The 26,245-nt window shown below is 41.1% G+C and overlaps 1 protein-coding gene across 1 annotated transcript in view; it reads left to right on the top strand.

Annotated features, from left to right (window-relative positions):
• DTWD2 (DTW motif tRNA-uridine aminocarboxypropyltransferase 2) overlaps positions 1-26,245 on the top strand; it is a 382,802-nt gene that overhangs the window by 351,141 nt on the left and 5,416 nt on the right. The window lies entirely within an intron of this gene.

The raw sequence follows: 26,245 nt of genomic DNA on the forward strand, positions 1-26,245 counted from the left end.
CATTTAGTTGTTGCTGTCTCGCTGTCACACACAGCGATCTGTGCTTCACAGCGGGAGAGCAACAACTAAAAAATGGCCCAGGACATTCAGCAACAACCAACGACCTCACAGCAGGGGCCAGGTTGTTGCTGGATGTCACACACAGCAACATCGCTAGCAACGTCACAAAAGTTGTTCGTTAGCAGCGATGTTGCTAGCGATGTTGCTTAGTGTGACGGGGCCTTTACACGCAGAATGTTGAATGCAGCTCTGGCTGATAATATAGGCTGTGGCTGATATCGTAGCAAAAGAGATACTATAGATGACTGGAGGTCTGCTATTCTTTGTTGTGAAGGCATATAAAAGGCAAATCGTAGATACATGTTTTCCAACATATTTGTCGATAAGTGGCACTGTCATTTAAAACGTAGATTATTCATTTTGATAAGAACTCTAGGCTTTTATTTTAATTTTCAGAATGCCAAGTAATGTACTACAGAAAAGAACTGTGAGTGCGATAGTCATTACAAGATTTTCCTGAACATTTTCAGTCTATCACAAGTCCAAAAGTGTAAATGTCAAGAATGATTAGGAAATTAATTCATCTGAATATGCAACATCCTGCTTTTATAGGGATTTTTATATGATGGCCATGCATCATAAAGTCATGTACTTTCCAAAGTAAATCTATTTCTATAAACCATTTCAATCTGTATTGAAGTAACTCAATGTCCAAAATATCAAATATTTCATCTGTATAACAGATATTCTTCATTCATTGATTATTAAATGTTTTTTTATTGGCATTTTTAGATTCTTTGTAATTTGTTTTTTTATTTACTTATTTTAACGAGGATAACTGTTAAGCAATCATATTTATTCAAATTAGGTGTAATATTGGATCAATTAAATTAACTGCAATTTTGCAACTTACATCTTAATTTGGCAGGACTTCCCAGCTAGATAAAGTAAATTTCAATTGGATATCTTCAAGGCTTTATTTGCTCAATTGTCTTAATGTTTTCTTTATGAAATTAACTTTAATGGTCCTTAAGCTGTCTAAAGATTTGACTTGCAGCCTTTATGAGATAGAAGACGATGGTCTTGTCCATGTCTTGTGGAAGAGTCACAATGATTAATTCTAGTGCCTGAGGGTGGCAATTGGAAGTTAATCCTAAATTACAGAAAAAAGTCTCTAAAATTCCTCCTCTATGAAGAGAAAAACCCCTATCTAGATTACATTTTATAACAATGGATTTTCAATATCTTTGTCTTTCTTGAAAGATCCACCTCTTAGAAGATCTTTTTTTGCTACAGTTTTGGGTGTTCATTTTTAGATGTCTCATTGTATTTCCAATGCACATGAGTTTGAATTAATGTTATTATTGATGAGTGAATATATTTTGTGCTATTCGTTACTTGCACAAATATTAAGGTTTTTGATACTCGTCGAGTATTTTGGTATACACTTCTTGAGTTTCAAGTCCCCCTTCACATGTTTTGTGCCTGATTTTCAGCCACTAAACATGTGGAGATTGCATGGCATTCACAGTAATGCTGTAGCCATCTTTGCTACTGGTATTATCCTGATAGGGAGATGCAGTAAAAAAAAAATTACATGCAGTCCCTGCCTAACTTTCAATCATAGAATCTACTCTAAACTTTCCATTGTACTGGAAAGTATTTCAAAGGGCATATCTGGGGGGGCAGACATGCCATTTGCCCCAGGTGTAGCCTTCACGGGAATGCCACCTGATGCGGCGGTCTGAGGTGTCTCCCCTGAGGTTGCATCATTTGGCCGTCCCCATAATGGGAGTTGGCCATTTCTGAGCTAATTGTCAAGCTGACAGCCGGCTCAGAGAGATTGCAGAACACTGGCTCCCAGCAATCAATTGTACTTGCGCCTTTCAGTAGTGAATACAGTTGAAGCTGACCGCCAACATTTTCAGTTCAGCTGATCACGCTGCTAATATCACTTCTTGGATCCACACAGGCAGCAGAAGTTTGGTATGGTAAGTGCTCCAGTGAAGCTCTAGGCACCAAACCTTTAATGTAATTAAGGGGAGGAGAAATTTGAGTACACAATATGTGGAGAGAGGGTGTGGGAATGGGGGAAATGTATGAGGACATAGTATGGGAATCAAATGGGCGCAATAAATTTGAGGACACAGTATGGCGAGCGAGGGGGGAGATATTTGAGGACACTTCTGGGGAATGAAAGGACACATTAAAGAACACAGCATGGGAAGTGAGGGGGGAATGTATGCAGACACAGTATGAGGAACGAGAGGGGATGAGTGCAGCGGTAGTGCGGAGATAGTATGGGATGAGAAAAATGTAAGTGGGCACAGATTAGAGACTTGGTAGTATGTGTGTGGCAGGTGAACGATATGGAAAGCATGGGTAGACTGTGTGAGGCCATAGCACGGAGAGTACGCCGAGGAGGAGGAGTGTGATAAGTGGGCACAGTACAGAGACTGGGCAATATAGGGGGGGCATAGTGTAAGTGGACAGTATGAACAAAAGGCACAGTATGTAAAGGCGAGGGCAGTGTGCCGGGCATGTACCATAAGAGGGACAGTTTGTGGTTCATATTTTGAGTAGGGAACACAATGCTGAGAATTTGTTTATTCAGGGGGCATACCATAGGGCAAATACACACACACACACACACACACACACACACACACACACATTCAGCTTTATATATTAGATATCTAATATATAAAGCTGAATGTGTGTATGTATGTGTGTGTATGTATGTGTGTGTGTGTATGTCTGGGATTGGCATCTGCACTGTCACAGCTACAGCCACAAAATTTTGCACACTCACACTTCTGGACCTCGAGAGTGTCATAGGCTATGTTTTGTGGGGAAATTTTAACCCCGCGCTTTACAGTTATTCACCAAAAAACCTGCCTACATTAAAGCAAATGGAGCTGGGAGCCACAGTCAGCCAGAAGTTCAGAAGAATGCGCAGCCACGCCCTTAAATGGAATGTTGGTGTGTCACAATGCAGCCAGGGAAAGAGACAGACACAGACAGGGAAAGAGGGAGACACAGACAGGGTATGAAACAGACATAGACAGGGTAAGAGACAGACACAAAGAGACAGACACAGACAAAGAGACAGACTGACAGGGAAAGAGACAGACAGGGAAAGAGAGAAAGAGACAGGATAAGAGACAGACACAGACAGGTAAAGAGAAAGACACAGACAAAGAGACAGAGACAGACACAGGGAAACAGACCGGGAAAGAGACAGGGTAAGAGACAGGGTAAGAGACAGACAAAGACAGGTAAAGAGACAGACAAAGAGACAGACAGGGAAAGAGAGACAGGGAAAGAGAGGGAAAGATCCAGACAGGGAAAGAGAGGGAAAGAGACAGACGGAAAGAGACAGACAGGGAAAGTGACAGAGATAGATAGACAGACAGGGAAAGAGATAGATAGACAGACAGGGAAAGAGATTGACACAGACCGAGAAAGAGATAGAGACAGTCAGAGACAGACAGGGAAAGAGACAGACAGACAAAGAGATAGAGAGAAACAGAGAGAGATATACAGAGGGGGAGACAGACATTATAATTACATTTCCATCTATTTGTTTTGTGGTTTTTGTGTGCAGAATACATTTTTGTTAATACATTCTACTTTGTTAACAACGGTTATTAGTAGTATAGCTAGTATGTATATATATATATATATATATATATATATATATATACATGTTTTATCAAATTCACCAAAGAATTTTATGGATGCTGGATACACTTGCACACTTGGATTTAATCATTTCTGCACTGATTAGGGTATTGATGCACTGTTTCTGTACTGACGGGGGTTATATGGATTTATTTCTATACTGCTGGTGGTTCTACTGATGTATTTCTGTACTTCTTCTTGTTCTGGTGATGTATTTATGTACTGCTGGTGGTTCTGGTGATGTATTCTTGTGCTGTTATTGGTTCTGATTCTGTACACATGTAACAATACATAACTTGTAAGATTACATCAATTAAACTAACAAGCATAATAATACCCATTAACATTTTCTCGCTAAATACTGGTTAAAAACTGTTGAACATGGAAGAAATCTGAAAATGTTTGCATAGGTGAAAAAAATTTCTATGTAGGAGTAAAAGGGAGAATTTCTCCAAGTAAGTGTCAGACTGGTAGACCCTTACAAAATGCCTACTAGGTGTTTCTACTTTCTATCAAAGTGGGGAATACCAGATATTGAGGTATATATCTGAATATTAAAATATTGTTTTTAGTAGGAAGAAGCATATGCGTGAAGATTACATTAATACAGAAGGAAGTAGAACATGTGTGAATCGTTGTATGTTTGTAAAATGAAAATAAATATCTACTTGACTGTAGCTTAACTTGGTAACACAAATAATAAGCGCACACATAAGAAGTAATAGAAAAGTAGCTACATGGAGGAGAAAAATAAGCAGTATGTTGATTGAAAACAAAAGGAAAAGATTACGAATACCGTTAAGACCGAGTGCCCTCTATGCACATTGCACACTGCTTCCTTATGAGAACTCTGAATGAAGAACAAATATCTAGAGGTTCATTTATGTAAGGAAATAATAAAAACATTACATGCTGCATCCTTACATATGGCTGTAAATGATCTGTACTTTTGGGTCAATTAGTACATGGGTGATATCACCTGAGGAAAACAAAGTGGATTGTTGAACCGCGTCGTGGTTATAAGAGACCGCTAATAAATTTTGTCTCTAAAATAATACTTTGGCAAATATCTTCATCAGCGCTTCAACAGACCGAATAGCCATTTTTCATTCACACATTCCCTTTAAGGGAAAGTCGTCAGGAGCTGCTCTAAGGATAGGAATTTGCCCAGAGTAACAGAGATTTTGCTGGATGTGGATGCTAGAACGGGAACTCCGTGACCTGCGGTGTCTGTGCAGACTAGAGGTGTTTGGAGATCGGCAAGCCCAAATCAAGCTCCCCATACACAGCGCTTTAGTGAGGTGAAGAGGATTGCCTCCCCATTAAAACGTAAACTCTTTACTGGGGTTGTGCGGGGGTCGCACAACCAAAATAGGTGAGCAGTGGCAATAAGTAATAACACTTTATTATTTACGGGTGCTCCTCATTGCGCCTTCTCTCTTTTTTTAATTGTACTGACATGACAGAGGGACTCTCTGCAGCATTCTGCTTTGATAATTGATTTTTATTAAACACATTCAAAAGGGGTCTGTATACCTTTCTTGAAAGATATATCACAAGTTGCATGTACTAGAATTATGTAGAAGGGACGTTGATACAGGGATTTATTCTTATTGCCATAATCGGAGATGGGAAGAAATTTGTCCCCTTAATATGTGTAAATTAGCATTCGCCCCATATCTTGGTTGGTTTATAGTTGAACTTGATGGCTTTGTGACTTTTTTTCAACCTTATCAACTACTGTATTATATATAATTATGGAAGCTTGCAGAATACTTTCATTATTGAACAGCAACCATTGATGCTCTATTTAAAAATTACATTTCTTTTACATAGCCCTTAAATAGCATCTTCTGCTCTTGTTTCCCTAGTTTTCCGTTTCTAAGAATACTCTACGAATGACAAAATAACAGTACAATAGATCATTACCATATAGAATAGGGGAAAATAGGAAAGAACACATTCCCTTTTATATTGAGTGTCATCTTATATTCAGCGGTGAGTAAAATATGTGGCATTGTATTCACTGCGTTTTATTGGACAATCCTAAAGCCGTCGCAGTCAGTAGGGAGCAGCATATTTCTGTAAATCAGTTTTTAAATTACAATATGTCAGATTTTTGATTGTACAAGAATTGAGAATTATATGGCTGTGTTCTGCTTTGTCCCTATGAGATGTATTCAGCGAGGATTGAGACAAACCGCACAGCCCATCAGACCCACAGCATACACTATCAATAATTAACATAATTGTTATGACTCATAATATTCTGCGAGGGAACGATTAGCGTTTTTCTCTCTTCTACCAGGTGCAGAAATGATCGTTTGGCTTTCAGCGCACACATTTCAATGCCTGAATCATTTCTTAACAGAATGTACTTTCTTCATATATTAAAATAACTGCATTGCACCTGTGTTTGTCTTCATCAATGGTCATATTGTTTAGAAAAGTGTCACCTCTCGGTTTGATAAAAAAGCACTGTCTGTATGTGATAGATTTCGGTATTTTTTCAAAATATAATAGGAATTTAGAATGAAGCTATTTACTTGAGTGATTAACCATTTAAGTCAAAGTTTTATCTTTTTTCCAACCTTTTTAAGTTTTTCCCTCAATACAAGCGTATGAGTAATTTCTTTTTGTATTTAGTAATGGGACTATGTTGGGGTACATAAAACTCATTTATCAGCTTTTAGTACCTGTTTTTGGAAGAATAAAAAAATACAGTAATAGATTTTTCTTTTTCATTTTAACTTCTTAACAAACTATGATGACATTGTAAGCGTTTGCCTGCTCACGTGATGGGGGTCACTCACTTGGCTGCGTTTCCGAGGTAGCACAGGAACACAAATCTCTTAAAAAGTCCAAATGGTTTATTAAAAAAATTCCAAAATTCCAACATAACCGCTCCTCAAAACATAACAGAAATACAGACGGATTTCAGGTCCGTTAAACTCGTGGTACTCCGGCATATTTCAGATACACTTCATCTGGATGCAGCTCTCTCAGCCTCCACTCAGTCACTTGCAGTCTGTTAACACCAGAAGTTTCTGTGCCTCCTTCACTGAGTCCAACAGCTCTGTTACCTCTCACTGGCTGTTTCCCCAGGAACACTGATTTCAGGTCCGTCTTTGTTGCGGTCCGCCCGTTCAGGTTTGGATACTTCCCAGCATCCTGAGTGGGTCTTTCTCAGCGTCCACTCACTCACGTGTGAAGCCAACCCTCTGCTCATTCAGATGAGTTCCTTCCAGAGGATTCAGACCTTTCTGAGATAAACAACCACTTTTCCATCAGAGGCTGCTCCTCATGCAGTGCTTCTCGTACACTGACTGCTCCACACACTCTTTGACTCCATGTGCCAAACAAGCTAATTAAGACCTGTGTCAGACACACCCATAGGCAGGGGTATGTGGATGGCCAGTCCCACCCATCTCTTAGCCATCCGTAATCCTGGCCCATTCAATACTATAGGTAGATGTGGTACTACATGTACCAGAAAGAACTCCCAGGATCACACCACTTCCGTGGTACATACCTGTCATTCACAATATAACCAGTTGCCTTGTCACATATCCCCCCCTCTGCCTAAAGCCGTCGGGTTTGGCACCTGTATACACTTCCAGACGAGAGACTCTTCTCTGCCTGCCTTGGGCTCCGACCCGTGTAACCTAGTCTGTCACCATCACCAAACCCTGTTCAGTCAACTCACCTGTAAGAGACGCCTCACTGTCAGACCGCCTCAAATGGTTAGTGTGGTAGTGAGACCTACTGTTAGTTGAAACTACCGTCCGGTCTGACCCTGAGCTAGCCAGTCTACGAGAGCGGCTACTGTTGGGGTACCTCAGCATGGAGCTAACAGAAGACCTGCCAAAACTAGACCTTGTGCACTCTCTTTTTGCAGCTCTATCATGGCGTCTTCTTTCCATGCATTTTTGGTCACCTCTCCGTTGGCACCTTTTCATATCACAGTCTTTGGCAGTGGACACATCACTCCCTCCATCCTTTCTCTCAGATTTCATCTTAGAGGGTGTGGGCCCTGCAGAGTATGTGTTATAGCCTAAAGGATAGGTGGGTCTTCTATGACCTTGGCTCCATTCACTAGAGGACAGACTTCTACTGCCATTTGAGGCAACACATTCATCAGCTGGACAACACTGCTTCTCTGGGCCCCAGCCTGAAAGTGGTCGCCACCTCCTACCGACTTGATGAAGTTGTTCTGCAATCTTCTGTCTTTCCAGATTTAATTGTCTCAGTTCTTCTAGGTATCCCAGGCGGTATTCTAGGAGAACTTGCATATTATCAACACAGACCTGTGTTTCTACAATGATAAATGGAACCATACCGACTTCACAGGGTAGCCTGTCTTCATTACACACATCTACTGTCACCTTTGTGGCACCAGATTTATCAACCATCTCCTACATGGCTCTTCCATTTCTTCCAATCAACTTCATGACAAATTTTCGCCAACAAATTCCGAGCTGTTTTCACTGCCTCTGCAGTCTCTCTGTAAATTCGAAATGTTCCACTGTCTTCTTCCACTTCAACAGCTGTAACACCTGGAATCTTCCTTGCTTGCTGAATGTTACTTCTCAGTGCTCTTACTGCAAGTCCAATTAACTGTTTCTTCACAGTCACCACTTCTTGAAACGCTGCGGTCAGCTGCTTCATACATTCCAAGCATCTAGTGGCTTCTTCCTTCTGTACAGTGAGCAACCATTTTGTACGAAGATACTGTAGGTGCATGTCCCTCAGGATAGCCACCCAATTCTTTGTAGCCTCACTTACAGACCACACCACCAACTGATTAGTCTCTGGAGCAAAGTACACTTTTGAATTTTTCATGCACCATCTCACTGGCACAGGCTTCTCTCAAATCTTCAGGCACATCCACCATGCACTTAAAGACTGGATGGGTTCCTTTACCGTCAAGGCTGTCAGACCATTCTTTGGGTCTTTTGCATCCATCTTTTTCCCTTACCAAAGGCTCCACCTTTTGAGTTACACGCTCCTCAGGTTCAGCCCCAGCTTCAGAGCCTTTGGGTTTCTTACTCTTAGCTGAGTCAATCTTCACATCTTCCGTCTTGGTCTTACTAGCCAGGTTAGTCAAGCTCTCAGCTCCAGATGGTCCAGACTGCAACTCCACAGAGGCCCTTGTCACTTCTGCAGCACCAGCTGTCTCTTGGGTCTTCACTGCATTTCCTTCACCTTCCTCTTGGGTCTCTCTAGCGTCACCTTCAGCCTTTTCTTCTTTTCCTGCCAGGGTGTCACACTCTTCAGCACTAGGTAGTTCACCAGTCTGCTCACCATGACCGTTGTGGATTTTTCCTCCACCAACACTCTCCAGGAGTTCATTTCCTATAGCACTCTCACTTGACAGACCATCAGCTTCATGCTTGTAAATCATAGGGGACATGACTACTACTCCCTGAGTTGGCTCCTTTTCTGTGATTTCACCTTGCTGGTCTCTGTCGTTACAGTGTGTCAGTTCAGTCTCTGATTCCTTTTTCTTTTTCAGGATTTCGCTGGCTAACGCTACACTAGCGCTTGTCACTAGCAACAAGCCTTCCTCAACCTTCTCTGCACCCTCAGATGGTATACCTTGCACTACCTCTCGGCACTTATTACATCTTCAGCGTCGAGAAGAGTTTTTACCCTTCTCAACTGTCTGTACCTCACTGTACTCACTCGTTATTTTACTAGAGTCAGTGCCTTTACTGGAGTCATCGTCACTCCCCCTGGTGTCCTGGACTATCATAGTTTCATAGTTTCATAGTTTTTAAGGTTGAAGGGAGACTCTAAGTCCATCTAGTTCAACCCGTAGCCTAACATGTTGATCCAGAGGAAGGCAAAAAAAACCCAATGTGTCAAACAAGCTCCAATGGGGAAAAAAATTCCTTCCTGACTCCACATACGGCAATCAGACTAGTTCCCTGGATCAACACCCAGTCATAAGATCTAATATACATAACTGGTAATATTAAATTTTTCAAGAAAGGCATCCAGGCTCTGCTTAAATGCTAGTAGTGAATCACTCATTACAACATCATGCGGCAGAGAGTTCCATAGTCTCACTGCTCATACAGTAAAGTATCCTCGTCTGTGATTATGATTAAACCTTCTTTCCTCAAGACGTAGCGGATGCTCCCGTGTTCCAGTCGCAGGCCTAGGTGTAAAGAGATCTTTGGAAAGGTCTCTGTACTGTCCCCTCATATATTTATACATTGTGATTAGATCCCCCCTAAGCCTTCGTTTTTCCAAACTAAATAACCCCAAGTTTAATAACCTGTCTTGGTGTTGCAGCCCACCCATTACTCTAATAATCTTGGTCGCTCTTCTATCTACCTGTAAGATTATGCGATTTATAACCTTCTATACTTTTGCTATCAAGAAAAGCATCCATTCCTCTCTTAAATTCATTCAGTGAGTTGGCCATCATGTCCCCACTTAACCAGGTGTCGGCCCCCCTGTCTGGAGCTGCCCCGTTTTTAACGGTCACACTATCATTTGTTACTTTTTTAATGTCGTGTCACTAAGTTGGGCATGTCCCCCGTTTTCTTTGGTCACCCCTAACTTAGGACTGTCGCCTCTAGGAGGCACTCTCTCCTCCTTCTTACACAGAAACATACAACAAGGAACCCCTTCAGCCTCCAGCTGTGGTGGGGCTTCCTTAGTACCACTCCAATTTTTAAATGAGCTCCCAGACACTTTCCCTAGCTCCCACAAGTCCCAAAATACAGCACAGTCTCGGCCAATTATGACGGGGTGTGACAAGTCTGGGACTATAGCCATGTCACAAAGCTCATAACCTTTGACAGTTTTAATAACCACTCTGGCCACTGGATATTCTTTACCATTCCCATCACTGCCACTGACTTTAATCAGTTTTCCAGGAATTGAGGCTATATCGAGCGTGGCCCTTACCAGGGTCACCAAGCTCGCTGGGTCTAACAGCACAGTCATATGTTCTTCATTTACTTCAATGGAACATTCCCATGGTTCCTCTCTGGAGCCAAAGTCCACACCACAGGCCCCTACCCCTTTGGACATAGGAAACTCCGCCCCATTTTTGGTGACCACCGTTTTCTGGGACTCCATCCTCGTTTGGGCAACCACCCCTTTTTGGGACTCCCCCCCCTCCCCCCTTTTGGGCAACGTAGTCTAGAGGGGATACATTCCATGGTCTCCCCAGGGGATTCTCATGTCCCAGTTCACACAGTACCTTTGTGCGCCAGGTGTCCTCCTGGGCACCCAGTGTCTGCACTGGGCCCTAGACTACATCATCATTCCGGTAACACAGCTCCTGCTGTTGTTGCTCCTGCTGCAATGCGACCTGCATCAGGTACCTCGACATCTCCCTCCTTACAGCCGCAACTGCTGCTTCACTCATGGCCGCCACTCCGGAGTCATCGTGGACCCGCCGATCCACCGCAACACCTCCTTGCAGCTGGTAAACAGAAGTAGAGAAAAAAAAACCTTGTGTACCCGGTTGATCCACAGTAACAGCACCTCTGCAGTTGTGACGCCCTGGATTAGCCAGTGATAGCGCCAATCACTTCTGTCACTCATAGGATTTGCGGTCACCGGTGAGACCTTCACCAGTGACTGAAAATCAGGCCATGCCACACAGACAGAGCCGCGGGATGACAATGAAGTCGGGTGAAGTTCATCTGACTTCATTCTGATCGTGCAGCTCTGTCTGTGTCTGCTGTCAGCGGCTATTCACCTCTGCTACATCGCTCTGTCTGTGTCTGATGTCTGTGGCCATGTAGCAGAGCTGAATGGTAGAGGACATAGAAAAAACGGATCCGTCAAAAATATGCAAAAGAACCTGCACCCAAACACATGCAAACGCAAGTGAACGGGCCGTTTTTATGCTGGATCCGGTAGACGGATCCAGTTAAAAAAACGTTCAGGTCACTTGCGGTGGCATGCGTTGGAATCCAAAAAAAACGAATCCAGTAACATCCAGTTTGCGTTTTTTTGCCTTAAGGCAAAAAAAAACGCTGATGTGAAGCTAGCTTTAGCCATCCGTAATCCTGGCCCATTCAATACTATAGAAAGATGTGGTACTACATGTACCAGAAAGAACTCCCAGGATCACACCACTTCCGTGGTACATACCTGTCATTCACAAACAATATAACCGGTTGCCTTGTCACAAATACTGTATATTTCCATCATAGGTCGCTAAAGACATTTTACTGATGCCAGCTTCACCCCAATACCCACCTAAAAAAGTAATAAAAAGCAGTGAAAAAGTCTTAAATATACCAAGATAGTAACAATATAAATATTAGCGCAGTGGGCAAAAACACATCACTCAGCTTCACAGATGGAAAATTTTTAAAAGTGACAGAAAATGGTGACATAAAGAGGTTCTAGGTTTTTTAACCTTTACAAATATTTTTCAAAAATCTTGTAAGTTTGATATTCACATAATTCTACCAACTTTGAATATGATGACAATGTTAGATTATTTTTGTTTCAAAATGAACACTGTAAAAATAATAATTTTTTTTTAAGATTCCAAGAGCCATAATTTTTAAGGTATATATATTTTCTAAATAAAACCAGTTTAACATACATAATAAATGCATATGAAATATAAGGTACTGTAAAACAGGTGTCCAACTTTGACTGCAGCACTGACTTCATGTAAACTATGTGGAAGCCAATCAGTGAGCGTCCCGAGTAGATGGAACGCCTCGCTCACAGCCGCTGAGATCACTGATTGGCTCTGTCACTTTCCACATGACGTCAGCACTGCAGCCAATACCAGACACCAGGAGCAGCAGTGGCGACTCAATGGTGGACCTGGGGCAAAAAGTAAAGAATAGTTTCTTTTATTATAACAAATTGCTAAATTTGCTTTGGTCATTAAACATACATTTTATGAATCTCCATTAATTTAATATTGATTTATTATAGAAAAAAACCCAAAGACATCCTTTTGGCGATATTTATACCTCTGATTTATGAAATTGCATCACCAAGAATGAAAAGTCTTGGAATCATGTAAATCACAGGATCGTTTAACATGTTCATGATATGTAAATGATAAAGAAATGGAAATAAGATTTACAAAAACTTCTTGATTTATTCAGCATTGTGTATGATCCCCTTGTATAGAAATACACGGACTTACACGCCTTGGCTGCTGTCAATGACCTTTATTATTGGTTATCTGAGGATTGTTTACCACACTGAATGCACTTGGGCAGCAAATCATCAAGATCCACTGTGTGTAGCTCCCTACCGATAACCTCCCCAGATGTGCTTGATGGGAGACAAGTCTGAAGATGCTGCAGGCAATGGTAGTATATTTAGGCCATGCATGCTGTCTGGTGTTGTCTTCTTGAAAAACGGTTCCTGAGATGCTTTGTAAAATGATTCCATTATTCATCCTATCTGCACTACAAATGATTTGTACTTCACATACAAAGTGTAAAGCATCAATCAGTGACTACACAAAAATATTATTTGAACAACATTGTGCCATCAGCAAGATGTCCAGCTACAGGTATTTCATTAACCTCAAACCAATGCTTTTTTTGTAAAAAAAATAAAGAATATTTGCCAGTACGCATCTCTGAGGCGAGGAGCGGTGGGGGGGTGTGCTGTCAGGCGACCGAGATTGAGGAGCGGTGGGGGAATCTGTCAGCTGGCGGCCGAGATTGAGGAGCGGGAAGGGGGTGCTGTCGGGCGGCCGGGAGATCCTGTGGACGGTTTACCTGTTGAGGCACTGGCTGGCCGAAAATGGCAGTCCCCATACAGCTCAGCCCCCCGGCCGCATTGCCGCCCCCCTGAATATAGTGGCACTTTAGCACATTGCTGAACTTGTCCAATGGACGGTGCGGCCCTGTTTCTCTTTATTCAGTTTTGTAGTCTGTACGCTAATTTCAATCAAAAACTATGTAATTCAGATTTCAAAAGAAAAATAAAAAATGACTAATACTGTATAATCGTTTTTTTTCACTTGCAAAATATGGTTTTCAACTTACCGAGGCTGTATTCTATAAGAAACACCAAATTTCAACCAAATTCATCAGGATCATTAACACTAGCTGATGCAGGTTCGATAGAGCAGAACGTGGCCACCGGTTCTTCAACTATCATCTGATTTGTTTCTGTCTCCACATCTGTTCGGGGTCTTTTGCGTGCCGGAGCCGCACTGACCGAGAAATAGTGCGTTATTTGTATCCATCTAACACAAGTTTGACGAAACAAAACTCAATAAACTTTGCTCCCTCCATTCTTCATCCCCCTGTTCCCTCCATCCTCCATCCCCCTGCTTTCTCCATTCTCCATCCCCCTGGTCTCTCCATCCTCCATCCCCCTGCTCCTTCCATCCTCGATCTCCCTGATCTCTCCATCCTCCATCCCCCTCGTCTCTCAATTCTCCATATCCCTGATCTCACTCTATCCCCCTGCATCCTTCTTCCCCCTGCACAGCCTGCCGCCCTCTGCACCCCTCTCTCACATACCCTGCACTCCTCCATCTTCTTCAGCTACTTTCCTGCTGGGCAAAACTCCATGGCTCCGCCCACCCGAGTCACATGTACGTGACATCATCTCAGGTCCTGCAGCTCCAGTAGCTGCTCTGCTTGTGCCTCCACTCCACACATGGCTAATTTGTATAGTTTACAAATTAGCCATGTGGACAGAGCCAGAGGTGCTGGCCCTCAGCGCTCTTCAGATTTTCCGGTACGCCGTACCGGCACGTACCGCCGCAAAAAAAGCACTGTCAAAAACTATCATGCTGTCCCCTTCAGCAATGAGTGTGGCTTTTGTCTTAGATGTAATGAAAGATGGAGATTGGTCTGGAGGCCATGTGGGAAACGCCATGAAGATGCCTTCATGAGGGAACATCACAAGAGTATTACTCCTAGAGTTATGGTGTGAGGCAGCATAATGACTGGTAGCCAGACCCCTCTATTCTTCACTCCAGATACCCTAACAGCTCAACAGCTTGGTGATACATATATTTGTTTTGGAACCAGTGGGTCTGGCCATTTCTCCACTGGGTTCCAGAGGCCATTTTTCAATATGACATTGCTAGCCCGCATGTTGCTTGTGCTACCATGACTGTCCTGCGTGGCCTAAATGCGCTGCCATGGTCTATAGCAGTGATGGCGAACCTGTGGCACTCCAGCTGTTGCAAAACTACAATTCCCATCATGCCTGGCCATTCAAAGCAAAAGCTTTGGCTGTGAAGACATGATGGGAATTGTAGTTTTGCAACAGCTGGAGTGTCACAGGTTCGCCATCACTGGTCTATAGCATCTCCTCAACTTGTAACTTGTAAACCCAGGAGGATCCCACTGCTGACACAGAGACATAATAAAGCTAGGCTGTCAACTTTGGAGGAAGCCTGCTGCTACGGGGTTGTTTCACAGCCAAAGGTGTTGGATATTTGACCAGAATCAGTGGTGGTCTCAATGCTGAGTTATATGTGAGTATCCTACAAGACAAGTAACTTTGTACACTTGAGTAGTATTGGTGTGAAAATACGACATTATGCTCCAGCAGAACAATGACCTGAAGCATACGTCAAGATTCGTAAAGAAATAGTTCAATGAAAATGAAGTAGAGGTGCTGGATTGGCCCGGACAGTCCCCAGACCTCAACCTAATTAAAAACTTGTGGGTAGAGTTGTTGAAAAAGCTGTAAACATACCCAAATGAGTCGACCAGTATGCACCAACATTGGGAACATGTAGATCAGATCGAGAGCATGCCCAGAAGGATTCGGGCAGCGTTGAATGCCGACGGTTGGTTTACAAAATGCTAACAAAATAATAAAAATAATTTACATTTTTAGAAGCAAAACAGTAACAATGCAGTGCTTGACAATATTATTATATGCATAACTAATCATATGCATCATTCCTTGCATCCATCGGCACCCGTGACATAATCATGAAGCACTGATGGCTTGCCATGACAGTCAGTAAACAGCTGATGTGTCTGTCATCACGATCCTCCTGTGAACAGCGTCTTTCATAGGAGATTGTGATATTAGTTATACAGAGCAGAGATACTGATGCACTGTTCTGTATAGCACAAACGATTGGATGATCACAGCTTCAAGTCCGCTAAGGTCACAAGTAAATACAATGAAAATGAAAAGAAAAAAGGTATTTAAAAATATCAAAAACCCACAAGACTTTAAATTACCCTCCTTTTGCACAAATTAAAAATAAAACAATTAAAAAAGAAATGAAATACACATTTGTTATCGCAGCATTTGTAAAAGTCTTGTCTAACATAATATAAAATAAATTAATCTGATCGGCAAAGAGGGTAATGAGACAAAAATTATAATGCCGAAATACGTTTTTTGTCTGCCGCAATTTTGCAATAAAATGCTATAAGAGGAGATCAAACATTGTATCTACCCCAACATTGTATCAGAAAAAAAACATCAGTCAGTGGGCAAAAAAATGTCATGACAGCCCCATATTCCAAAAAATGAAAATGTTACGAGTCTCAGAAAATGGTGACACAAGTGAATTGTTTTTCTTACAAGTTTCAAATTTTGTTTTCACTATAGAAGAAAACTATATGTTTAGTATCTATGTACTCATACTATACTGATATAAAAAATCATATTGCCAGGTCAGTTTTACCATATAGTTAACATGATAAATAAATAAATAAAAAAATTAGAAAATTATGGAATGCACTTTTTTGCAATTTTAACACATTTGGAATTTTTTTGCCTGCTCTACAGTGTATCACACAAAATAAATTAATGTTATTCAAAAGTACTCTTCCTGCAAAAAACAAGCTCTCATACGGCTACCAAAAAAAGAAAAAAGTTGTGGAATAAGGGTGAAGAAAAAACAAAAGTTGAAAAAAGTGGAAAATTGCAAAGTAGGGAACAGATTAAAGGAGTTGTCCGATACTTTTACATTGATTGGTCGGGGTCCGACATCCTGCACCCCCGCTGATCAACTGTTCTTGGTCCCTGCAGCAGGCAGACAGAAATGCTCCGTTCCTGGGCAGCTCCGTCTTCTGATAGCGGCCGTGGCCAGGTACTGCTCATCTGCCACCTATTGATTAGAATGTGAGGTGGATGTGCAGTACCCGGCCTTGACTGCTATCACAAGAAGGAGCAGCTCCAGAATTGAGCATTTCTGAGAACAGCTGATCTGTTGGGGTGTGGAGTGTCGGACCCCGGCCGATCAGACATTGACAACCTATCCTAAGGATAGGCCATCAATGTAAAAGTAGTGGATAATCCCTTTAAGAACTATCTTCAGCGTAAAAAATAATGAGTCCTGGAAGTGATCCTATGCCCCCCACAGAGCCGTGATCTCAACTTCATTGAGTCAACCTGGGATTATATGAAGATATGAAGAGATCGAATGATTCGTGCATCTACCAAAGATCTGTTGTTACTTCTCCAAGATGGTTGACGCAACCTCCATGCCAAGGAGGAGAGCGATCACACCAAATGTTGAATTCATCTGCATTTGTTAATTTATCAAAATAAACTATTAACACTTCGATATTTGAAAGCATTCTGTTGCACATATATATATATTATTGCGGTTGATATATATACAGTCAGCATTGTGTGCATTTCATCTTGATTTTCTGCTGCACCGCGCTCGGATATAAAACACACAAGCTCTTAAACTGTCACTATACATTACAGGCAGGCTGCAGGAAGGCCGTGATTTATTTATAATCATAATGTAAATTTCAGTAGCATGCTTTACACTGTGAGATTTAACGTCACACACATTTTGTCTCTGAAGTGTACATTTTAATAATAAATCAGCCATCTTTAATTCATTGCACGCATTTTATGCCGTATGTAAACAAAGTGTATTTGTTGTAATGTTCAGAGACTTTATAATTAGTCCAATGTGATTTGAACTAAACTTCTAATCAAGGTTATACAAGTTAGTGATGTGCTCAGTGAGAGTTCGACTCGTATAACCAATGTATTTGTAATAAAATGTCAGCACAATATCTCAGAACCTGACATTCTCGTTGGAATCAATTTAGATTGGGTATTTCTGCATTCATCACCGCACGCTTGTCAGTAGGCAAACCATTATGTTACAGGTGTTCTGTCATTTCTAAATAGATCTAGATACTTGGTAATTGTTAGAATAACATCTTTCTGGGTAACATCATTCAAAAAAATCAGTCATTCTGCATACAATCCCCTCAGCTCAGTGCTATTTACAGATCTGATTTGCCTCCATCCCACAAATTTAGGAACAACTAATAAGCAATAAATCTTACTGGATAGATGTCAATTTAACTCATCAACTTGAAACTCATGTAATTTAGGGTTTTTTCCATTTAGGCCAAACTTAGGAGAAAAGTAGTAATAGCTTTATTAAACCATTAGGAAGTGCCATCAGTCTTTTTTCTTAATTATAGGGTCATGCCTTCTGATTGAGCACTTCTTCTCACCAGCCTTAGTCGATTTTCTTTCTTATCCGCCCATTAATTTTAGTTTTTGTTGTTTTTGTTTTGTTTTTTATTTTAACTTAGAGGCATTAGGGTGGACAGGGACCCAGCATTAAGAGATATGCCTTGACGTTGGCTGTTGGGCTCACATAAAACTGGCCTTTTTTATTTTCTAAGTATCTCAATTTTTCTATGTATTTTCTTAGCAGTAAGTATTGTTCTTATTCCTATATTAATTGTTAACATAGCTTAAAGGGAACCTGTCACAGATTGTTCCCTATGCAACTAAAACTACCACCTTCTGCAGCTCCTCGGCTGCATTCTATGAAGGCGTGCCTTGTATCTGGCCCCCTTTTCAGACCTTAAAAACAACTTTATAAATATTACCTTTTCGTATGTAAATTTTTTAGTAGGGGTCAAAGGACTATCCCTCGAGCGTGTCCAGGATATATTTGCTCAGGCACGAGATTATGGCCGGGTACTAGCATGATGTTGGTGAGGTCATGCACAGCGCAGCCATAATCTCATGCCTGAGCAAATACATCCCGGGCGCATACGAGGGATAATTTATGCACAGGCCCGCGATAGTGGCCTACGATAACGGCGCATGCGCGAGACCGGCACAGTGTGTAGGATGACTGGACCATCATCATCAATTCAAATCAACACAGGGGACGGCGTACAGCGGCAGGATGGGGGAAAGGAGGAGAAAGAGAGTCTGCCCTTTAGGCCCTACTAAAAAATTTACATACGAAAAGGTAATATTTATAAAGTTGTTTTTGTGGTCTGAAAAGAGGGCCAGATACAAGGCACACCTTCATAGAATGCAGTCGAGGAGCTGCAGAAGGTGGTAGTTTTAGTTGCATAGGGAAACATTTGGTGACAGGTTCCCTTTAACATTTCAGAATGCAGTGGATTCTTTATTTATTAAATCATTGTCTTATCCAAGAGGATGATATGGTGATGATTTGTAGGGGGTTTGTACAAATCTCTTCCATTGTGTTAGTCTTTTTATTACCTTGCAGGATCCCTTCCATGACCTTATGGCCTATTGCTAAAATGGTTCCCCACAACATATAATCCACATGTTCACTTTATTTATCTATTTCTGTTGATCTACGCATTTGCTTAGTTATATGTAGCAATCAAATATGTATTCTTTATTGAATACATACTTTCATAAACACAATTAGTTTGGTTTTAGTGCACTTATCATTTGTATTTTATCAAGAGCTTCTCAAAAAAAAAACATAGTTCTTCTGGTTTTTTATTTGACTGTCTTGCTGCCTTCCATGACCTATATCTGTTTTTCCGTACTGAATCCTTACCTTTGATTTGCACAATTATGTCTCTAATTAGTGATTTCGATGCTATAGTTCTCATTAATATCTACAATTCAGTGGCTTTTGCTAATAGTGAGATATGTAGATACAAGACCTGGAGCTCCATTCTGAATTTTTTTTCCCCCGAGAGGTATAAGAAATCAATTCATACTTTATTGTGGTACTAATGCACATAACAAAAGTAAATTAAAGGAGTGACTGATATTCTTTTGTTAATTGTTTTTTTTTTTTAATATTCAATAGGATATATATGTTTGTCATACCATTAACTGCTACAAGCACATCTACATGTTGTGTATTGCCCAAGCCTATGTTTAACTGTGGCAATAACTTATATAATATCATTTATTTATACAAGATCAAATTTTCTGCATCACATTAATCACTGGAGGTTATGTTAAATTTATATAGCATTTTAGTTTGCATTTATCACTATCATAGTACTGTATTCAAATGTACTGTTTAATGCAATTTCCTGTATCATATTTCTGAACTTTTGTCATTAGTAATGCAACTTCAGTACTACAGCTAGACCTATCAAACTAAGCTTATTCATACATATTCAAGCTATGAATCTAGGGAGAAATGTAATCTACTGCCTTTATGCTTCCCACTGAGTCACTAGAATCCAAGTACTCAGTATCTCCACAGGGAAGTCACAAAGCTGCCCACAGAAATAAGAATGGATTAAGGAATATATCAGGAAATGGTTTAAAAACAGAATAAAATATACATAATTGGATGAATCATGAGAAGTTCAAAGCACAATCAGATGGTCAGAAGGTCTCCCTTCACTTCCAGCTAATGCCATACAAAGATATCTTATTTGTTGGATTTTGCAGCTTGTTTTAGAGCAGTCATTTTCACTCTCTGTGTACAGTACAGTACATGACATTTACTGCCATGTGTGCAAACATCTGTATAAATGTGATTTTGATGGAAAAAAGTTATTTAAAATAAAAGAAATCCTTTATTGCAGTACTGAATATATACACTGTGTGCAGAATTATTAGGCAAGTTGTATTTTAGAGGATTTTCTTTATTATTGATCAACAACTATGTTCTCAATCAGCCCAAAAGACTCATAAATATCAAAGATTAATATTTTTGGAAGTTTGAGTGTTTTTTTTTATAGATTTGGCTATCTTAGGAGGATATCTAGTTGTGCAGGTAACTATTACTGTGCAGAATTATTAGGCAACTTAATAAAAAACAAATATATTCCCATCTCACTTGTTTATTTTCACCAGGTAAACCAATATAACTGCACACAATTTAGAAATAAACATTTCTGACATGCAAAAACAAAACCACAAAAAATTAGTGACCAATATAGCCACCTTTCTTTATGATGACACCCAACAGACTACCATCCATAGATTCTGTCAGTTGCTTGATCTGTTTACGATCAACATTGCGTGCAGCAGCCACCACAGCCTCCCAGACACTGTTCCGAGAGGTGTACTGTTTTCCCTCCCTGTAGATCTTACATTTTATGAGGGATTACAGGTTTTCTATGGGTTTCAGATCAGGTGAACAAGGGGGCCATGTCATTATTTTGTCACCTTTTAGACCTTTACTGGCCAGCCATGCTGTGGAGTAGTTGGATGCATGTGATGGAGAATTGTCCTGCATGAAAATTATGTTTTTCTTCAACGATACCGACTTCTTCCTGTACCACTGCTTGAGGAGGTTGTTTTCCAGAAACTGGCAGTAGGTCTGGGAGTTGAGCTTCACTCCATCCTCAACCCGAAAAGGTCCCACAAGTTCATCTTTGATGATACCAGCCCATACCAGTACCCCACCTCCACCTTGCAGGCGTCTGAGTCGGAGTGGAGCTCCCTGTCCTTTACTGATCCAGCCTCTGGCCCATCCATCTGGCCCATCCATCTGGCCCATCAAGAGTCACTCTCATTTCAACAGTCCGTAAAACCTTTGAAAAATCAGTCTTAAGATATTTCTTGGCCCAATCTTGACGTTTTATCTTATGTTTCTTGTTCAAAGTTGGTCGTTTTTCAGCCTTCCTTACCTTTGGCATGTCCCTGAGTATGACATACTCCAGTAACGTTGCAGCTCTGAAATATGGCCAAACTGGTAGCAAATAGCATCTTGGCAGCTTCACGTTTGATTTTCCTCAATTCATGGGCAGTTATTTTGCGCCTTTTTTGCCCAACACGCTTCTTGTGACCCTGTTGGCTATTTGCCATGAAACGCTTGATTGTTCGGTGATCACGCTTCAAAAGTTTGACAATTTCAAGACTCCTGCATCCCTCTGCAAGATATCTCACAGTTTTGGACTTTTCAGAGCCCGTCAAATCTCTCTTTTGACCCCTTTTGCCAAAGGAAAGGAAGTTACCTAATAAATAAGTACACCTTATATAGGGTGTTGATGTCATTACACCACACCCCTTCTCATTACAGAGATGCACATCACCTGATTTACTAAATTGGTAGTTGGCTCTCAAGCCTATACAGCTTAGAGTAGGACAACATTAAAATTATCATGTAATCAAAATACTCATTTGCCTAATAATTCAGCACACATTGTATATTAACGCAGTCTCAGTGGTTTTCTGCCAGGACATACAAGCAGAAATTTGGTGCAGACATCTCAGCAGCAAGTTTGCATCTCCTGGCAGAAAACTGCACCGAAATGGCGTAAAAAATGTTTTTGTGTGTGGTTTTTTTTTTTTTTGCCTGGTGGTGCAGGTGTGGTGCAGGAATATGATGTATAAATTTAAGCACCAAATTTGCATCTATTGGCAAAAAAACACAGTTCTCTGCCTTCTGTGAACTCTGTTACCTCACCTGAGGTGAGGTCACTGAATTTAATGAGGTCACCTGAGGTCAGTTTAACTGCGTTTACAGGTGGGGTACCATGGGAACCTCCAGACCACAGATAAACAGTGATGCCACTGCTCATCGCTACAGCTCAGTCTCTGCTTGAAGCCACCGCTTGTGGACATGTTCTGTGCCTGTACGCTGTGATTTTAGGATGTAGCACAGCCGGAATAGTCGTGGGACCTCATGTGGATTATCTTGAACTGGGTATTTGGGGTTAATAAAGGGATAAGACATTTTTTTTTTGTATTCTATTTCAAATAAAGGATTTTTTAGGTGTTTGTGTTTATTTCTGTTCACTTACAGATTAGTAATGCGTGGTCTTGTAGACGACTCCCATTACTAATCTATGGCTTAGTGGCAGCTGTGAGATGTCATTATCCCTTTATTACCCCAATTACCACCGCACCATGGCAATCAGAATGAACTGGGTAAAGTGCCGGGATTGAACATCTAATGGATACAACAATTATGTGCTGCTGCATATATTTAGGCTGGGGGAGCCCAATAACCATGGTCCTCCCCAGCCTCAGAGTACCAGCCCCCTACTGTCTGCTTTATCATTCCTTGGTATCAAAATTGGGGAGGACTGCATGCCATTTTTTTTATTTATTTATTTATTTAAATAATTTTAAAAAAGCCACATGGGGTCCCTCCTATTTTGATTCAGAGCCAAGATGAGCACACAGCTGGGGGCTTTAGTCTGTAGCCATATGCTTTACTGTGCTAGGTATAGTATGGGGGGACCCTACGCTAATTTTATTATTAATTTTTAAAGCACGATCGGGACACACACAAAGTTTGCGATTGCAAGCAGTTAGACACGCTGTCACTAGGTAAGGGTGTGGTCTGACTGCAACCAATCACAGACGCCGGGACTGCTGGTGGGAGGGGGAAGCAGTGCATATGTATGAGGTTAATGAGTGGCCCCAGAAGTAGTGTTACAGCCATGCGGAGACTGGTAAGTATAACTTACTTGCTTTATTGTTTTTTTACCCAGCCTGGCCCGGGATCGGTGCACAGCTGCTAGGATACCCACGGGGATCCGGACTTTTACAGTTCAAGTGGCCCATCACTACTTTTAACTGATTAAGCCTTGGGCCTTTTAATAATTAACTCAGGCTTCTACTTTATTACCTCAGCCCTACATTACTGAATAGGGGCCACTGTGCTTCATATTTGATTTATTTTGAAACAGGAATATCTTACTATGGTTTGCATGATTTTGGAGTGTCATAATTAAAGAGTTTTTTTATTTTACACTTTAATGACAGCATTTTCCCATTTGAGAGCCTTAAATGGGCTTTTTACTTTATTTGAGGGCCTTAATAACAAACATTGTTTAATTTTTCAGGCATATGCCTATCAGAAATAGAAAAAAAGGGGGGTCTATGACCAGATCTTTAAGGCTATGTGCGCACGTTGCGTAGTGTCCATGCTGAAAAATCTGCAGCGATTTGGCAGTGCATGTGCGCTTCAAATCGCTGCAGAAACACTGCGTAATGGATGCAGTGTGTTTGCAGAATAGATGCCGATTTCATGCACTCTGGATGCTGCCTCTCTCATAGACAGAATGAGAGCAGCATCCAAAGTGCACAAAATAAGTGACATGTTGCATTTTTGAGTGCAGCGATTTGGATAAAAATTTCAGCATGCAAATCGCTGCGCTCTCAAACACAACGTGCAGATGGATTATGCACAATCTTCATAGATTGTGCAGGGGGCGCAGGACGCATGCGTTTACGTTGCAGTCAATATGCAGCATAAATGCATGAAATTACACAACGTGTGCACATAGCCTAAAGCGGGCTTTACACACTGCGACATTGCTAGCATCGGCTAGCGATGTTGAGCACGATAGCACCCGCCCCCGTCGTACGTGCGATATTGTGTGATCACTGCCGTAGCGAACATTATCGCTAAGGCAGTGTCACACGAACATACCTGTGCAGCGACGTCGCTATGACCGCTGAACAATCCCTCCCTCAAGGGGGAGGTGCATTCTACATCATAGCGACATCACTGCGGTGTCACTAAGCGGCCGGCCAATAGAAGCAGAGGGGTGGAGATGAGCGGGACGTAATATCCCGCCCACCTTCTTCCTTCCGCGTTGCCGGTGGACGGAGGTAAGGAGATGTTCGTCGCTCCTGCGGTGTCACACATAGCAATCTGTGCTGCCATAGGAATGACGAAAAACATTGCTAAGAAGCAATTAACGATTTTTTGATCCAGGACGACCTCTCTGTGGCGAACGATTTTGGCCACTTTTGCGATCGACTAAGGTCGCTCGTATGTGTCACATGCTGCGATTTCGTTAACGTCGCTGGTTGTGCGTCACAAACACCGTGAACCCGATGATAATACGTTAACGATATCGTAGCGTGTAAAGCCCGCTTAAGACTTGCAATGTTTATTTCGACTTCTTTAAAGAATACATTATGCAGAATAACGCAGTGTCCACTGCTGACGTTTCAAGTACAATTGGCAATCTTCAGTGTAATACCTCGACGCAAAAGTAAATTAACGGCAAAAAGTGTTGCTTGAATTGTGCCTTTTATCTCAGCAATAGGTTTTACACATATCATCCAACATTTTGACATTTGCAGTGGTTTTTAAGGATATCTGTGCTGTGACGATAGGCCATGTTATCCCATGCAAAGTGGGGACTCTCATGCAGTTAATATAATAAAGGCGGTCTTCGATGAAAATACCAGTGGATGTTTCAGGTCGTGTAACTCCAATGCTGGCATGATGATACTTTATGTGAAAAAAAAGATGATATTATAGCAATCATATTGTAGTTTTTACTGATGCTGTCCACAACAAAAGATCATCACCGATTTCATGAATGAAAGGGCAGAGCTAATTCGTTAATCCTTAGAGTAGAATGGTGTTGGGTCTTCTTGAAAGCCTTGAAAGAATTGTTTTGTTCCCATTTCTGCTAAGTGAGGTCCAAAAATTATACTGTGGCTTTATATTTTTACATACGTTGCTGCATTTCAAATCCTCTATTACAGGGCAACTAACTTTCAATGTTGTACGTCCAAGTGCCAAATACAGATTTGATGATTCCGAGTTTCCAAGGAGATCCATTTTCATGTTGGGAATATAATTAAACAGATCTGTACAAAATGAGGTTTCCTCACTCTGTGAACCCTTTAATGGTGTAAAAACTTTTGTTTCTTTTTCTCGATATTATTCAAGAATAGATCATATAAGGTTAATCCTTAATTTAATGGTATTACACTGTTAGTGAAATTTGGATTCTCTTCGAAGGAAGTTCAGCGGGGATTAAGATTAAATATTACATTACTCTGCTCTTAATTTATTAAAGGAAGACAAAAATTAGCATAGAGACAAAAATGTATCAGCTGCTGATGTGCATAATAAAGCAATTGTGGAATGAAATGCTGTGCTAAATTAGATTAGTGGAGGGAAGTATGTCACAGCCCTAGAACTGTAGCAGGACTTATTTCAATAGACAATTTTTTTTCATGTTTGGAAATACAGTTTTGCATTTAAAACCAATATTACATTTAAAAAGTACTTCTTATGAAATCCAGTCTAAACCAGAGCTCTTACAGGAACACAAGTGACATAAAGGGGTTTTCCTGGTATGAAAAACATGTCTTGGCATGCTACAGTTTTGGGGTTTTTTTATATACATTTTGCTTTACTCACCCTCCCCAGGTCCAGTGCTGAACCTTCACCACTGCTCCTGGTGTCTGTTATTGTCTGCAGCGCTGATGTCATGTCTGCAGTCAATAACTGAGCTCTGGCTCTTGGTGCCTTTTGTCATCATTTTAGGCAGAGCCGCAGACCCAGACACTGACTACAGTGCTGTCGACGTGACATAGTACTGCAGACATAATTTGCATCGGGAGTAGTGATGGAGAATCGGCGCTGGATCTGGGGAGGATGAATTCAGTACAGTTTTATAGTTTG

This window comes from Anomaloglossus baeobatrachus, chromosome 1 (assembly GCF_048569485.1).
Source record: "Anomaloglossus baeobatrachus isolate aAnoBae1 chromosome 1, aAnoBae1.hap1, whole genome shotgun sequence".
Classification (NCBI taxonomy): Eukaryota; Metazoa; Chordata; class Amphibia; order Anura; family Aromobatidae; genus Anomaloglossus; species Anomaloglossus baeobatrachus.